Source organism: Trichomycterus rosablanca, chromosome 19, assembly GCF_030014385.1.
Source record: "Trichomycterus rosablanca isolate fTriRos1 chromosome 19, fTriRos1.hap1, whole genome shotgun sequence".
Taxonomy (NCBI): domain Eukaryota; kingdom Metazoa; phylum Chordata; class Actinopteri; order Siluriformes; family Trichomycteridae; genus Trichomycterus; species Trichomycterus rosablanca.
The window spans coordinates 5017919-5035831 of NC_086006.1; the positions used below are offsets into that span (position 1 = coordinate 5017919).

The following is a 17913-nucleotide window of genomic DNA, read 5'->3' on the forward strand; positions in this document are numbered from 1 at the left end:
TCCATTACCACGATCCGAGTCTTGTTAGGTTAAGCTTTAGATTGTGGCGACCCGTAAATACGGGAGCTGCCAAAAAAAATGAGGAAGCAGCACATGGGGAACAAACTGAACAGAAATGGTACTGCCTGTCATCGTGCCATATAATTCACCTTGCCAAAAAGGTACAGACAAAAATTATTTAAAAAAAAAGTTATTCAGGGTTAAAAATGTTAGGTTTTTTTTATGCCAGTTCTAGGTTTTTAAGGCGTTCTCATAAATCCCTCTTTCACAAGAAATGAAGCGTCTTTTTACCATAACTGCACTTTTTCCTCGACTATCTATAATGGAAATAAATGCAAGTATTACGCCTGGTTTAGCGCTGTCCATGCTCAGTCCGAGACAGGCACAAGCGTGCCAAAGCACAAACGGATGTCTTAAAAGAGGCAATTAAGCAATATCACAAACAGCTCGTTTAGCAGAGCGCGGCACAGATGAATTAAAGGCTAAACAAACCCCAAAGGACCCTGGAGACAAAAACAAGCAAAAGAAAAAAAGAAGAGCCGGTTGCTGTGACATTTTGTTCCTCTCACCTCAACGCACGCCAGTCACAATGGACCGCTTTGTGCAGGTTCTGGGCTCTGATCACCATGGCGATGGCTCTGTGCCACCCGGGGGGGAAGGATGCTCCTACAGGTGCCTGCCATGATGTAATCTTACTAACCAGGTCCCAGAGGCTCGTCGTCAAGCTTTCTCTGCACTTTCCATGTCAGGGGCCGGAAAATAACTGCAACGCAAACATGAACCAGTAAAGTGGAAAGGCTGAGGCTTTGAAAAGTCTTTGAAAGGGTAAAGACTCAGAACATCAGCTGGGATGGGAGTCATATTCACGTGGCACACGGTTGCGGAGCAGACAAAGGGCAGCGGATTCCCGCCAGCCGATCGGCCCGGGCGGTGTTTGCTCATTTGTTTGCTGCGGCGCATAATTGTGTATTATTCAGATGCGAACTGATTAGAAATGCAGCGGAGAGCGCAGTTCATCACTACACGTTTCTCCCCCTCCAGCCGGCAGTCCGCCTTAAAATGGTAAATCAGCCGAGACTTAAAGACTAAGAGAAACGGGAATATAACAGGGGGCATGAAGTGTAAGTCGCCGCAGTGTAGGAGTGATAATGTGTGGCAGAAGAGAAAGAAACAACAACATAAAGAAGTGGAGAATGTGGCGCTGCCAATGATTTGCCAGTGTGTATGCATTTACATGGTCTAAATCTCTCTTAACTAGTTAACCAGTTCAGCCTGATAACTCACTGTGATAAACAGGGCCTCACCCATTCACCTTCTCTCCACTGCCAAAATTATGTGGACACCTAAGCATGATCTTGTAGAATATCCCAGTCCATTAAAAATAGAGCGGGTCCTTTCCTTTCACCTTAGCTATAACAGCGTCCACTTATCTGGTCATGCCTTTCCAGTGTGTGTCTGTCAGTGGTTATAGATAATAGATTAGTAATCAAAAGGTTGCCAGGTTGGACCCTTGAGCAAGGCCCTCAATTGCTTAGACAGTATATACTGTCACAGTACTGTAAGTGGCTTTGGATAAAAGTGTCTGGTAAGTGCATTCGTGAGGCTGAGCACTAAGGATGAAAAGGTTTGGCTTCCAATCAAGATTTCAATGCATGTACATTTATGGCATGTGTACTAGTAACTACCATCAGCCCAACCTTTAATATATTCCTGACCATGACATTCACAGATTTTACGAGGCCATGCCATGCACATTTTTATGGGGCTCATTGGTGTAAACATTTGAGATAACTCTTGCACATGCTGTGTCAGGAGAGCAGAATTCTGTTTATCTGTTCGGAAATTCATTATTATGTGTAATAATCCCTGTATTATTTTGCTCTTGAGAATGGAGGTTAAAATAAGAGTAAACATTCAATATTTTACAGCCTGTTAAAGTCTCGGTAAAAACAGGTTTACAAAAAGCCTGAGCTCATTAGGGATGCCAAAGTTTCTGCAAATTTGTGTACAAACGGTGAGCAGAACAAAGCATGTGCTGGTGTCCTCACTAACCTTGAGCAGTGTTAGGATTACCTTGCATTTACACTCAGTGCTCCTTCTTTGCTTAAGACTTATTACGAATGATAATGAGCTCGGAAAGGGGCAGCATGTCCCTTTCTCTGTCTTGTTAGCCTGTTCGCTTTTTCTTTCTCATCTCTCTTTCTCTCTCTGCCTCGTTCTGGTTCTCTCTCTCTCTCTCTTTCTTTCGGGTGTATTGAAAGGGCTCAGGACAAATGACTAAAATGGGCATTTTTATCTATGACGTGAAGGCTTAAATCAATACTTATTTCATGCCTTCAAAATCAAGCCTATATTACTGTTGTCGCGGTGATTTGTTTATTTTGCTGCAGAATCTGCTCACTCCCTTTTCGGTCAATTGGAAAAGCCAGGGACGCAATTCACCTTGAACCTCAATTATATTGGATTTCTCTACTGGTTGATCAAGCATGCAAAGAGGACATTTCCCCTGCACTAAAATAAAAATAATAATGAAGATTAAACAAACATGAGGCTCTGCATGCTCCTCCGTTCAGAGCAGTAGATTTTACTAAGCCTACAATGGTGCGAATAGATACCAAATCATTACATTGTGCAATTTACAAAGTGGCGGGATGAAAAAGCAATTACACTACATCTTCAGGTGTGTCAGGTACAGAGGGGAATTATGGGTGAACATTCAAACTGCAAGGGCTTCAGTTTGGAAGCCAAGGTCAGACCAGAAAAAAGAGAGAAACCATCCTTAAGCTGTGAAAGTCTCATACCAGAGACAGTTTCCATTTCCACTACAATCATAATGTTTGGCTGCCTTCATTAATTCGTTTTAAATCTAATACTGGTTAGATCAGCCACTTTAAATTTTTTTTAAATTTTATCCACTTAAAGTGAAAAAACAGCTTCTTAAATTTAATCATTTCCTAGCACTCAGATGGCTGAAACAGGGTTCAGCCACACAAGGTGACTGGAGGGGGTGTGTGGCAGCCTCGCCCCTCTCTTCAATCATTCATAGCACTCATTCAGTAACCAGATTATAATTTCTGGTCAGATCTGTGGTGGGTCTGAAAGAATGGTTGCATGTATAATTTCTAGATGACCATACCCCCAGTGAAGCATGGTGGTGGTAGCATCATGATATGGGGCTGAATCTCCACAAACTTTACTGGGGTATTACAATAGTGGCCAAAAAACTAACAGACAACAACTCTAAACATAAAGCCAAAATAACTCGACTGGTTTCTTAATAAGAAGTTTAAGGTGCTTGTATGACCCAGGCAATTTTCTGACTTCATAAATAATTGAGAATTTTAAGTTGCAAGTCTATTACGAACACAGTTGTGGAGAATTAAAGCCAAGATTGAACCATAATGGTGTAAAATGCTAAAAACTTTAACCACAGTTGTCTTAAAGCTGTAACTTCTAACAACAGGTTTGCAAGAATGTACAGTTTTATGCGAACGTTGGATGCCCCAGGCAAATTCCACGTTTTATTAAATAGTTTTGTGTTTAAAACACAGTTTAACACAGTTGGAAAAAGAAAACGTTAAACAAGTAAGTAAACAAGTAAATAAGTAAACAGGAACTTGCTAGTTAGCTGTCGACTACAGTAAAAAGATTTGGCTTGGGCTACAATGTGAGGAACATTTCTGACTGAGAAACAGGTGTTATCATGAGTCTGTTGATGTTTGTGGTACTAATATTGATTATTTCAACATATTTTCAAGGTTTATCGCAGCCCTGGAGCCAATATAACAATTCACACAGTTTTTGTTTTGGTAAAGTCTAATTTTAAAATACTCCAGGAGTAGCAGGAAGCTGGATTCTTCTAGGTGCGCTAAAGAGGAAGAGGAGGGCAGGGGAGCTGTCAGACGAAAGGAATAAGTAACAGATGGAGGTGACGGTGCTTCATCGACACTGAGACAGACCAGCACCTGGAGAAGTTTATTCAGGCCAGTGTGAGATGACTGGCTGTCCAGATGGAGCCACACCTTCAGTGTCTGTATACAGCAACACAGTGTGTCGGCCACCCGCCGCCGCGCTATACAACACAACTCGCTATTCACTAATCAACAATGACATACGGCGTGTCGATAATCACCAAGCGAAGGCAATGCTGCAATTGCTCAGTGGCTAACATGACTCCAGTTGCAGTAAAATTGTTGTTTAAATCCTAATGCGCATGTAGCCTGTATTGTTCAAGAGCTTCTGAGCATGTTTAAGAGTAAGCATAGCATAGACTAGCTCATAATGTTTATAAATGTAAAATATGAAATAGTGCTGGGCAGTACGACGGTACATTCGGTATACCAGCTTTGATTCCTCGTACTGTATGGGTTTTTCATATACCGCCATACCGTAGCATAGTTAATACAACAGCTGTAGGCTTCAATAAACCAAAAAATCATATAATATTGTTCTCCACTTAAAGTGTGTGTTCCGACACAGATTAAAACACTATATACTGTACGGTTTGTCAGGGCACGGTTGTTGCAAAAAAAGCAAACAATGGAGCAACGTTACTACCGGGGCGAAAATACTTCAGTTAAATTGCTATACTGACGTTATACCAACAACACCGAAGCAAGCTGGAAGCGTAGATATATAACAGCGTCCACTTTTCTACAACCGACCTGTGATCACGTCGTACAATCAGTGGAGTCGTACCTCAGTATAACGATATAACTGTGCACTTCATCAGTGGTGACTGGGAGTTTGCAAACTTTGCTTTATTTGTTAAAGGGAGAGCTAACTGTAATTGTATAATACTTAAATATTATATTGATAATAAAAATTGTATTTATTGCAACAGTTTCACACGTTCTGATTCCATCATATATTGTGTCATTTTGTGGGGCCAAGCAAAGCTTATAGTACTCAAAACCTTTATTATATACTTTTTATATTCTATGTACTTTTGACAGTAAAATCAGCTACAGACTTATATAAAGTCCCAGTATTACAAAAATAAATACCTTGATATACCGTGAAACTGTCAGAATCTTAAAAAATACTGTGATACAAATTTTTGGTCATACCGCCCAGCCCTAGTATGAAATAACAATAACATCCAAATCATTTTATGAAACAGACCGTTCAAACGTTTAGAGCAACAAAACTATTTTGATTAAAAATGTCTTTGTGTGTTTACCTTCACTTTGATACCACAGGCATTTTAAACAGACGACTTTACCCGTATGATTGGTTTAGCTGTAAAGAAAGAGAGAGAGAGAGAGAGAGAGAGAGAGAGTAATTAACTACTTATGTGAGCCATTGCATGAGAAAGACAATAAACCTGCCTGGTCGCCATGGATATGACATATTTGCTCGGAAAACAACACAATAATTAGCAAAGAAAAAAGATCCGGCGAGAATAAGCACACCCCAGGGTTTAAAGAGCTAGTGATCTTTACTGACATTCGGCTGCCTTCAACTTAAATTGTGCACAAACAAACACATACCGGTTGCTCATATTTGTCAGGCACGTATGACGTTAAGACGAGAACGCAAAGTGCAGTAAACAATCTTTATTCATTAAAACGTTAATGATGATGAAACAGAAAACCCCACCGAGCACTAAACTTTATTATCAGGGTTTAATTTAACAGATAATGCAGTTCTCTTATGTAAGTCTAATCTTTGACGACGTGATACGGTCGATGAACATGACCTCTTTTTTTGGCTTTAAAATATTATAATGACTATATGACACATCTTTTCATCCCACAACAGTGCTGAACCATAAACCACATCAGCACTGATATTATTAATATTACATTGCAAATGAGGTGTAGGTAAACCTCATTGTTTTATAAAACACTTTTTTATCATTTTTACACTGCTTTGGAATGTATTATTCAGCTCGATTTATCTTCATCATCATTTTTTTAGCTATTATTTTAATAGGTAGCACTGTCGCCTAACAGCAAGAAAGTCCTGAGTTCAGCTTCCTCTGGGAGCTCCGGTTTCCTCCCACAGTCCAAAGACGTGAAAGTGAGATGAATTGGAAATACAAAACTTGAACTGATGAATCTTGTGTAACCAGTAATTACCTGTCCTGTCATGAATGTAACCAAAGTGTGTAAAACATGACATTAAAATCCAAATAAATAAATAATAAATATTATGGTAATATAATAGAAGCGTTCAGATGGAGCAGCCCACAACCGCTGAGATCCCGGGTTTAAATCTCCACAGTGCTATCAGCCGGCTGGGCGTCTACACAGACATGATCAGCTAAGCAATGGATCGCGATGAATTCTTTGTGGCTTTGATTTCACAAATGATGCAACGTTACAAACATTCCTGTGAGATTTTGGTCTGTCTTGACATGATTGCAATTATGTAATTAATTTAGATTTGTCAGCTGCACATTCATGCTGCAATTCTTTTGTTCTGCTCCACTGGATTTAGAGATGGTGACTGGGAAGGTCACCGAAAAACACTGAACTCATTGTTATTATTATGGAATCAGCAAAGAAAGCTAAAAGCAGCTTTTAGAAGATGACAGAACGCACATTCAGAAAATGATCGATTTATATTAGGGACCAATGAGTGCCAAGAAAACATTTCTCACACCATTTCACCACCAGTAGCAGCCTGAACTGCTGACACAGGACCGAGGAACCATGTCTACTCATTGGGAGGCACCTGTCAGTGCACTCACAATGCCGGTCCCAATCCGGTATTAAAAACTGTGCCAAGTCTGGAATGCACACCAGATTTATTATGATAACCACCACAGCACAAGAACAGCCCAAAAAAAGTATATTATTCGAAGTTTAACAAATAGCCAAGCTGTAATCTACATTATCTGTGTTTACATTAACAGAGAACACAGTTCTTATTTATTAACACAAATGCTGTAAATGAATAAATGCAGCATATAAATAAATAAATGAGCAAATAGGTTGGCTAAGTGGCATTTGCAAGCTCTCTCTCATCTACGCATGTAATCAATCAACAATGCCTTATATTAACGCCACAGTCAGCTTTCTCATGGGCTGCTTAAGTCAATCACTGAACGACACAGAGACACCACTGTTTATTACATTTACACTGGTCAAGTAGGACTACTTAAATTACAATAATCAGAACATTAGTGTTTAAAACAAAGATAAAAACTTAAGCTGTCCCATAAACAGGGTAATGTTGCCTCTGAGCAGCTGGTTGTGACATGGTAAATGTTTTGCTTTGTTTTGGTTACGTGGTAAATATTTGCTTTTCATGATTTATTGTATTGTTTATTTAAGTATGGGTCTTTCTGGACTTTTGAGAATCAAGACAACTATAATCAATGTACAAATCATCTTCAAATATTTAAATTGTGTGCAAATTCTGAAGCACATACAAACGTTTTGCCCCTGATTTGGATTGTAATAGGAGAAAAGGAAACATTGGAGATAGAAATCAGGTGTTCTCCATCTTTAGCTTCTGTGTGATCATGCATAAAATAAAGTGTTACAAATGTACTTGGATTTCTCAGTAGTTAAATTGGCTATGAAATGTGTGTGCGCGCTGTACACATACATGTGCGCACTAAAAAACTGCAGTCACGTATTTAAATTATTTAATATTTCATTAAAAATATGGTGGGGTTCTAGAGTGGCACTGCAATTTAATACGCCAGCCTACGACCTCTGTGATCCAGGTTCAGGTCTCAGTGGTGCATACAGACTTGAGAGGCGTTGGCCATACAGAGACATTTGGCCATGGCTGAGGAAGAGTAGGCCGAAGTGTAAATCTGCTAAAATAGTGACTCCTACTGTCTGGTGGAAAAATACAGAGAGCACAGTGGGAGCCTCCGTGTTTGTTACAGCAAGCATGGGTGTCATGCCAAGAATGTGAGAGCCCATGGAATTGGAAATAATTACAACATACCATACACAATAGGTATCTTTGCTATTTGAACATTTGCTTTAGCCCACATTGCTTTTAACCCCCCCCAACTTATTTATTGCCATTTCCCCTATTGACCCACTGATCAAAAAGAGCTGACACCACACACGCAGTCCCCAGTCGTTCTACCTGCCAGTGCTGGAGCCTCACAGAGAGCCGTATCGTGCACTGAGAGACATGGTATACACTCTACGAATACCCCACCCCTAGTGCAGGTGTCTCCACCATGAAGCCCAGTCACCCTTCCTCCCTAAGGCACAGCCAGGACGATAGCTGCACCACCCAAATGCCTTGCCACTTGTTTGTGTGTGTGTGTGTGTGTTCTTCCTTATCGTTATATATATATATATACACACACACACACACCTTACTCTCACCCATTTACCTATGATCAAACCACCTTCCAACAACTTTATATTAAACATCAGTAGCACAGTGTGTAGTGTGTGCTAGAAGCAACACGGGTCTTGAGGAACTGGGTTCTATCCTGCCCTCCGGTCACACTGTGATAAGTTTTGCATGTTCTCCCACTGTTCGTTTAGGTTCATTTAGACCTCTTGATATACGTAGATGAGTGAATGTGTGAACCTTTGATGAACTGCGAGGGAATTGAACCCCCTCCATTCCTGGCGACCATGATCAATATAACCAACTAGTTTAAATACTGGCTGAATGACCGAATGAATGGATGAATGGAGCTGCGCGCGCAGTTTGGGAGCCTTGGGCTGCAGCAGCGCGAGCCGGTTGCACCGATAAACACATCAAACTACCAGAACAGAGAATAAAGTTGAAGGTTACTGTGCAGAAGCGTGTGTGTAGATTCTTCATAAAGCCAGGCTGTGTGAACTCGCTTTTATTTTATATTTCAATACCTTAAATATTACATTTAATTACAAGCAACTGTCAAACTGTCACGAGCACTGAGCTGCCACTGGAAACGAATCCCGCGCGCTGCCACTGCTGCTAAAATCATGCATGCAGTGTGTGCACAACTTAAAAGATTTAAAAATCCAAAGTTTTATGTTCTTTTATGTATTTATTTTTTTTAGGTTGGTTTGTTAAGCGATTCAATGCATGCAAACTTACTGTTCTCACTTTGCGCTGCCACGAAATGTGCAGATACCAAGAAATGTGCAGATAAATGCATGAAACCAGTATTCAAATTCATAATCTGTTCATACCACCGGCTGAGCAAAATACTGAAGCTATAGAAAAATAAAGGAAAGAGTCGCCAAATGACATGTAATGTAGCATGGCATGTGTCAAAGTGAACCCGTGTATCACCCTAGTATCACCTGGATTAATGAATGCCACTTTTATAGCCTACAAGATATTTATATGCAGATATTTATTTATTTAATTATTTATTTATTAGGATATTAACGTCATGTTTTACACACTTTGGTTACATTAATGACAGAACAGGAAGTTACTCATTACACAAGATTCATCAGTTCACAAGTTCAATATCAAACACAGTCATGGACAACTTTGTATCTATAGTTCAACTCACTTGCACGTCTTTGGACTGTTGGATGAAACCGGAGCTCCCGAAGGAAACCCACGCAGACACGGGGAGAACATGCAAACTCAGAAAAACGGAAAGGACCCAGACTGCCCCACTTGGGGATCGAACCCAGGACCTTCTTACTGTGAGGCGACAGTGCTACCCACTGAGCACTTGCAGATATCATCCATGCATTTAATACTAAAATGCATCAGGTTTATTAGTGTACACAGTGTACACAAAAGTGAAATCTGAAGCATTTTAAGACTCCACTCCACACATCCGACAGGTTGAATGAGTATAGTGAGTAATAATTGCGGCACATAATGCAATGCAAAAAAAAAAAAACAGGTTCAAGCACAATAATCAATACCAAAGCAATAAAAATAATAAAAGAAACTAATGTGCATGTCCTCAGTCATCCTCAGTTTATACACCTGAACACCTGCTGCAATAAAACTCTGCACAGCCCAGCATGATCCACTCAGGCGACAGTGGAAGTGATCAGAACAGTTAGTCGCTGGTCGGAATGAGACTCTTACCTGAGAGCAACACTTCCACCGGCTTTCCTTCACTTTCCAAATTTAGGAGAAATGTGCCAAAAGTAGGAAAACACCAGGAGAGCATGCGTGATCAAACTTATGCCATATTTTCTCCTGTTGTGTTGGTAAAGCATTTTCCTATTTCTAGCAGAGGATAAGCGGGATGGAAGATGTGCCCTGGAGACACAACTGAGAAGCGGAGCCACTAATTAAATTTCACACAGCAGCTGAGAGAAGGAAAAACCGGAGTGAATCTGCAGCACTGACCCGGGGCCTGAAACTGCACAGGTACATCACTGCTATTAAGCAGACGATTCCATCCAAACCGACCTACAGTTGTTTGTTTGTTTATTTATTTATTAGGATTTTAACGTCATGTTTTACACACTTTGGTTACATTCATGACAGGACAGGTAATTACTGGTTAAGCTGAATATCAAACACAGCCATGGACAATTCTGTATCTCCAATTCAACTCACTTGCACGTCTTTGGACTGTTGGAGGAAACCGGAGCTCCTAGAGGAAACCCACGCAGACACAAGGAGAACATGCAAAATCCACAGAGAAAAGAGCCGGACCGCTCCTTTTGGGGATCGAACCCAGGACCTTCTTGCTGTGAGGCGACAGTGCTACCCACCGAGCCACAATGCCACCCATGACCTACAGTTGTTTGTTTGTTTATTTATTTATTAGGATTTTAACGTCATGTTTTACACACTTTGGTTACATTCATGACAGGACAGGTAGTTACTGGTTGAGTTGAATGTCAAACACAGTCATGGACAATTTAGTATCTCCAATTCACCTCACTTGCACGTCTTTGGACTGTTGGAGGAAACCGGAGCTCCTGCAGGAAACCCACGCAGACATCGGGAGAACATGCAAACTCCACAGAGAAAAGAGCCGGACCGCTTCTCCTGGGGATCGAACCCAGGATCTTCTTGCTGTGAGGCGACAGTGCTACCCACCGAGCCACAATGCCACCCTTGACCTACAGTTGTGACTGAGCACAGCTTGGCAGTGTTGTTTTAAACCAATACGCTTCTAATCACTAGTCCAGTACCTTAAACACTCAGCTACTACTGTTCACCGTACCTCACTCATGTAACCTCTTAAACTGCATTTAGATGATGAGCATTTTGCACTTTATTAACTGTGGGGCTGGGTGCACATTGCAGCCTACTGGGGTATTTAGGCCCTTCTTTGTCATCAGGATGCACTTTTCGAGGCAGCCAGGTTAAACAATTGACCGTTTATTTGTATGCAGTGTTGTATTAAATGTATATTAATAAATGCATTTAATACAAAATGAGCTATGGTTGTATTAAAGATGCGAGAAGATGAAGAGTGTAAAAGAAAGTGGGTTCATAAAATTTTCTTTTCTTTGCCAAACTAAAGGCAAGATTGGTCTTATTATAGAGCTTTGATGAGACCCAACATTATAACAAAAGTTTTTTTCAAATTTAATTAAACAGTTCAGGATTTTGGGTGGCATGGTGTTTCGGTGGGTAGCACCGTCGCATCACAGCAAGAAGGTCCGGGGTTTAATTCCCAGGTGGAGTGGTCCAGGTCATTTCTGTGTGGAGTTTGCATGTTCTTCCTGTGTCCCTGTGGGTTCCCCCCCCGGGAGCTCTGATTTCTTCCTGCAGTCCAAAGACATGCAGTCAGGCCATTTGAAGATACTAAATTACCCTTAGGTGTTAGTGTGTGTGTGGGTGTGTGTGGTTGTGTGTGGTTGTGTGTGTGTGTGTGTGTGTGTGCGCACACAGCAAAGTAAGCCAACAGAACTAATAAAATTCTATCCTCACAATTAATGACTAAAACATTTTATTTCTCTGCATTTTAGTTTTGCATGTCATATGATCCCCAGGCCATTGGTATTGTTAAGCACCTTCTTTTCTACTGATCTATTTTGCCACATTATAACAGTTTTATACTAAAGCAGTTTTATTTGATATAAAATATTGAAATATTTTAAAGCATTTTTATACTAAAGATTATTTTTAATTACATTTGTAGCAATAGTAACCCACCCTTACTGTAAGTTGTAAAATTCAAAATACGAAATAAAGGTTTCTTTATGCAGTTAATCAGTTTGTGTTTTTGTGAAGAATCAGCTTTTAAATGACACTGATGGACTGTGGGTGGGTAATATGGCAAAATATCAGTATGTGTATTACAACTCTGTAATGATGCCCCATCACAGAGGCACCAGGTGTAGCCCCGTACCTGCAAGAATTACTGAATGACCTCAATATGCAGGGGCCAGGCTCAGCATCACGGTTTCAGAAACACCGTCTAGTCCAGAAACCATGATTTAAATACACATCCGTCCACTTAAGGCAAATTAAGTCTCAACAAGGGGCAGGTAGTTAAAACCAGCTTGTTAATCATCTGCGCCTCCATGCCCCCTCTGACAGCCATGATACTGTAAAACTCACCCTGCCTGCTGAGTTATACTTTACAAATCAGAATAAAACTGTTAGTGGAGATGAATGAATCTGTGTTCTTCTTTACTTATCACCCAGATGTATCAGTTTCTGTACAGTTAGTGTATGTTTTCACACTGTGTATATGATAATCCATAAAGCAGAAAGACGGAAGTGAAAAATTTGAGTGATCGTTACTCCGTCTGACCTTCGGAACATAACAGCACAATGCTCAGAATTTATGAGGTTCATGTTCTATTATACATTTGCAGACACTGATAAGGAATACAATGTAACAAGACTTTAATGAAATGAAATGGATACTAAATATTATCTTTTACACTTAATTTAAGACTTATGAGGGTCCTACACTAATAAGAAAAACCTTAAACATTTGATTAACATTTTAAACAGTCATTTCAGTAGCGACTCCTGAGAGGCTGAAAGAGAAGTGATAATGAGTGGTAATGTGCTTTAAACCTGAACTTCCCCTTTTCTAAATTCTGCAGTCTTGTGAGCTATTGACAAACAGATTATTGCCAATTAGCAGTTTTGTGACATGTCCTGCTCTACATAATAAATTATTTGAGTTGATCGATTGCAGAGTCAACTAACGAGGCAGGGCTCTGATCAAGGTGTCAACAGGGTCAGAGTGGACGATGTTTGACAAGCGGCCACAGCGAAACGTTACATACTGTATGTCATTAGGTAAGTACTAGAACAGAATTAATACAGTAATACATCGTCTCAGCCTACCAGAATAAAGCGGGAGTTTTATTATATATTTTATATTAAAATTAATATATATATTACTAAACATCTATTTTCAAACCCACTGGCATTACTATGATTTTGATCCCCATTTGCTGCTATAACAGCCTCCAGGCTTTTTGAAGGCATAACAGTTGACCAGGACAGCTGGCAGTAGCAATAGTCAGTGTTTGTCTACAATAGCCATATACACCAATCTGAAGGCTTGTCCACATACTTTTGGCCATGTAGTGTAGTGAAGATTAATCCCATCTCTACACAGGACTTTGGAGCTTTGGAGCACAGGGCAGTTGTAGCCTAGTGGTTAAGGACTAGTAATTGAAAGGTTGAGGGTTCAAGCCCCACAACTGCCAGGTTGCCACTGTTGGGCCATTGAGCAAGGCCCTTAACCCTTAACTGTAAGTCGCTTCGGATGAAAGCGTCTGCTAAATGCCAAAAATTAGCTTTTAGTGAGAGTTGGGTTCTTCCTTACCTCCCTGACCAAGGCCCGTCCTTTCCAGATGCCCAGTTTGCCAGAACGAACAATTTTAGAATGGTTCAAGGTTGTGCCAAGCTTAAAGGAGATCCACAGACTATTCCTTGGACATAATATCTTGGTTTTTGTTCTAATAATACAGTGTAAACTGTGTGTGTGACTTTCCAGATTATATCCAATCAATTCAAATAGCAATGGGTGAATTCCAATTCTAGACACATCCAAGAATAGTTAAAGGGATTCACCTGACCACAATTTTAAAACAAACATACTGAATACTTTTGTAAATAAATGTTAATTAAAAAACGTTTTACTTAATTATTATGGGTCATTATGTGTAGGTCGATGAGTTAACATAGCAATTACTGTATATCCATTCAAAATCAAATCCACAAAAAATCACTGTAATATAAGTAATTTCAGTATCTTTTTTTTTCTAAACAGTATAATGGAAAGGCACCCATTTTTAAATCAATTAACTTTAAACCTCTCTGAACATTTCATTGACCTTCTACACTTTTAGCTATTAATGCTGAATAAAATCAAATCTGAAATCTGCTAGTTGATAAATATTACAAGACATGTTCATAGTTCAAATCCCCATCCTATTATTGCCAGCGAGGTAATGTTACAAATCGTACATATTTAATGCTGAAAAAACCCACCATGTTCGGCGGTAGTTCTCATGTTCTGTGGTTTAAACTGTCGGGTTAAACACTTTTAAATAGTCGGTTTTACCATCATGTCACAAGAAAATGCTTCTCCAAGGTAACAGGAGAAGTCTGTAGCACAGGATACACAGAGGAAGAGCTGGAGAAAAGAAAGCATTGGTGTAATAAAGTGATGTCCGTCAATATTTAGTATAAGATATAGGTTATAGTCAAAGGTTTACATGCACTTGTAATCCAATTTAACATAATGCTAAATTAACACATTGAAAATAAAATCTATATACAATATAAACTGTGCCATAATGTCTGCACATATTCTGCTTTGTTCTTTCTTCCAATATGGTAAGTTTAGCAAATAAACACTAATGATGCTCTACTTTCTGCATTCACTGTCGAAGGTATAATCCATCTGGTCATCTCTCCATCCTATATGGTCAGCTTTGTTGTGTGCCCAGCTTTCAGGTGCCAAAGAATTGTCTGTAAGTGCAAAGTACATGGAACAGTGGCCCTTTTGCCAAGGTTTAAGAAAAAAAACAAAGGTTCACCTTATGTTAACATAAAATTTGTCCGGATGGTTAAATGTAATTCAGGAACCATCAAAAAGCAGGTATGCTATAAATGATATCCTGCTGGAACACAAGTGACACATTTCACAATCAAGCATAGTTTATAATAACAGAGGCTTAGAGGCTGTTATAAAATAGTAAAAATGTTCAAGCACAAAGCTGGAAAACACTCCTAAATAAAAAAAAAAAAGAAACTGTAAGTTAACAAACGGGTTAGTTAATACAGAGTATGTTTAAATGAATTCACTAATGTCAGACAGTGTAGAGAAGTGGTGTAGAGATCATTCATACTATGAGTATAGCATTTGATTCAGAGTAACTGGGTTTAACGGATTTGTTCATTAAAAAAAACACCAGTACCACAAAACGGACTCCAGTTATTTGGAAAACTGGTGAGTTAAAAAAGTGGTTCAGGGTCGTCAAATGTGAGTTAAACAATGATGCAAAAAAGTACAAAAATGATCTTGTATTATTGCGTGTATTCTTGTGAACAAAAAATATAATTATTAACAGAAGTAGACAAATTGTCGTACATCAATATGTTAATACAGTTATATCCAATGTTAATGTCCAAAGTAAAATAAATACATGTATGACCAGAAGAACTGAAGCAGACTTGCTCCTAAAAACAAACACAAAACATTTAGATATCTGTTTTTAATGTAAAATGTGTAACTATTACAATGTTTTACAGTTTTAAAAAACAAAAGCAATGCCGGTCTGTACAAAATGTAAATGCATGTATACATTATCTGTGTGGTTTTGCATAACTTCAGAAGTAAGTGACGGATAGAGACGTTGAACTCTGATTATGCCGCAGATTCTGCATACCCATCAGTCAATTCCCCTGATGTTGCAATACGGTGATACAGAATAATAATGTAGTAAGAAAGGTCTAAAAATCAATACATTATTCTGCAGATCACTTGATTCAGTAATGACCAGCACAATTATTGTCATCCATTGATTCATTAGGGCTGCTCTCAAGGGCAGACCCGACAAACCCTGAGCCTACTGCGCCCCTGCCTTCTTCAGCCGTGCCATCTTTAATTAAAAGACATTAAAGGCTAATGACAAGGTAGCACAAGATTATAGGAGTCATACTACTAAGCTGCACCACTTAAAGCAATTATTCTTCCTTTTGGTCATTTGGTCATTTCTTGATCTCAAAGCATGTTTTTCATCACTGAATATTAGCTGGAGCTGTGAAAATATTTCTACTTCTTCACAGAAGTCCAGTCTAAAGATAGTGGGCAACGAGACCATGTGGTGAACATGGTGTATACTACTACAGCAGATAGATGGAAATTGACCAAACTGATGAACACCTTTGACATTCACATGGCTACGTACTAAAGCACCGTCCATATGGCCGTGCTGATGCGCAAGCATTTTTGACATGAAGACACCTGGACTGTACGAAAGCAAAAAGCTCTGACTCTGTATTTACGAGATATTAACACTTCTTACCAGCTGAGCATTGAGTGAAGGAGCTTATAAGGTCAGTTGAAAGAGGAAAAAAAGACAGAGAAAGAAAAAAATGAAACTTTTCTGACACTAGAAGGTGAACTGGGTACAATAAAGTGGCTACTAGGTGAACTACACTATATGGGTAAAAGTAGTACGTAAACAACTCACCTAAATGATTAGTTCAGGTGTGTCATCTACACCAGTATATACTCCAATGGAACACTCCAATGGCTCCTACAAAAGAGTTTCTGCCCTGTCCGAGCTGGCCAGTCAACTGTAATAGCAGTTGTTGTGAAGTAGAAACATTTAGGAGCAACATCTCAGACCCAAAGGGTGAAGCCACTCAAGCTTATACATGAAACTGTGTGTTTCTGGATTGGGTTTCCTTGGTTAAGTGGTGTAAAGCACACGTTTAGTGGACACTAGTTTAATGAAAAAATCTCTTCTCAAATGGTAAATTACACTATTTTCTCTGACAATTGTAGATGAATGTAGGGTGGAAGATGATAGGGAAATAATACAGACCTGAATGTGCAGTGCCGACTGTGAAGACTGAGCATAGTGGAATAGTGGCCCAAGCTATTTTCATAGTTTGGACACCTACAAGCTAAAACCTCAATGCTAGCAAGTTTGGTCAAGAAAAACTTGACTGGCTAATTCACAACCCTGATCTTAAATTCATCCAAAATCTTACCTTCGTACCTTCATAACACCAAAGATAAGCCTCCACTTCAGTGCTCAACCTCGTCATTGTTCTTGGCTCTCAGTCATGTTTGAAAATCTAGTAAAGAGCTTGTGCTGAGATGAGGCTGTTATAGCAGAAAAAAGTGGTCCAGAAATGAAGATCTACAATATATGCAGTTGTTTAGAATTGTCTTTTCATTTAGCATCATAAAAACCCTTTAGTCTCCAAAAAATTGGCTGATTAATTTAAACATTACTAATAATTAAAAGTATGTTGGGCTAAACAAGCATTATTTATCATTTTTGTTTATGTGCTCAGGGTGGAAGCGTGTCATGATGAAGTAAACCTGAAAGAAAAGTAACATTGCCCTTGATGTGAATACTAGCAGAGATTCAGAAAGCCTTAGTCGAGCTTAATCAAGGTCGGCGGTGATGCTCAGTTGTGTGGTATGAAGGGGCAGGCAACTGGCAATCATCTTAATTAAATGAAGACTTGTACAAAACAACAACGTCCTCCAGGAGTATGAGTCTGTCTTTACACTGGACGTTCGGGGTGGTGGCAGCTGTCTGGTCACTGAATCCGGAGCAGCTCAGATATCAGATAATGGACTTTAAATTGGTTTAAAAATTTTAATATGCAAAAAAAAAACTACAGTGCATCAAAACACCTCAAAAAGAACCAAATAAAATAGTGAGTTTTTAAAAGATTCATTTCTTACTTATGCAGAGTGTACATTTTTATTTTTCAGAGTGTGGGTACTGGTACTATTTTTCTTTATTGCTGCTACTACCTCTATTGGAGAGATTCCATGCAAAATTTCATTGTACTTGTATTGAGAGAATAAAGATTGTTTTCTATTCTATTAAA

At 39.3% G+C, this 17913-nt stretch overlaps 1 long non-coding RNA gene across 1 annotated transcript in view; it reads right to left on the reverse strand.

Annotated features, from left to right (window-relative positions):
- The window catches only part of LOC134333494 (uncharacterized), a 137172-nt gene extending 127119 nt beyond the window's left edge, over window positions 1–10053 (reverse strand). Inside the window, exons 1-2 of the long non-coding RNA XR_010015388.1 lie at window positions 9979–10053; window positions 5183–5241 (exon numbers count right to left, since the gene is read on the reverse strand). This is a non-coding gene — a long non-coding RNA (uncharacterized LOC134333494). The remainder of the gene's footprint in view (window positions 1–5182; window positions 5242–9978) is intronic.
- Window positions 10054–17913: the final 7860 nt, after the last annotated feature.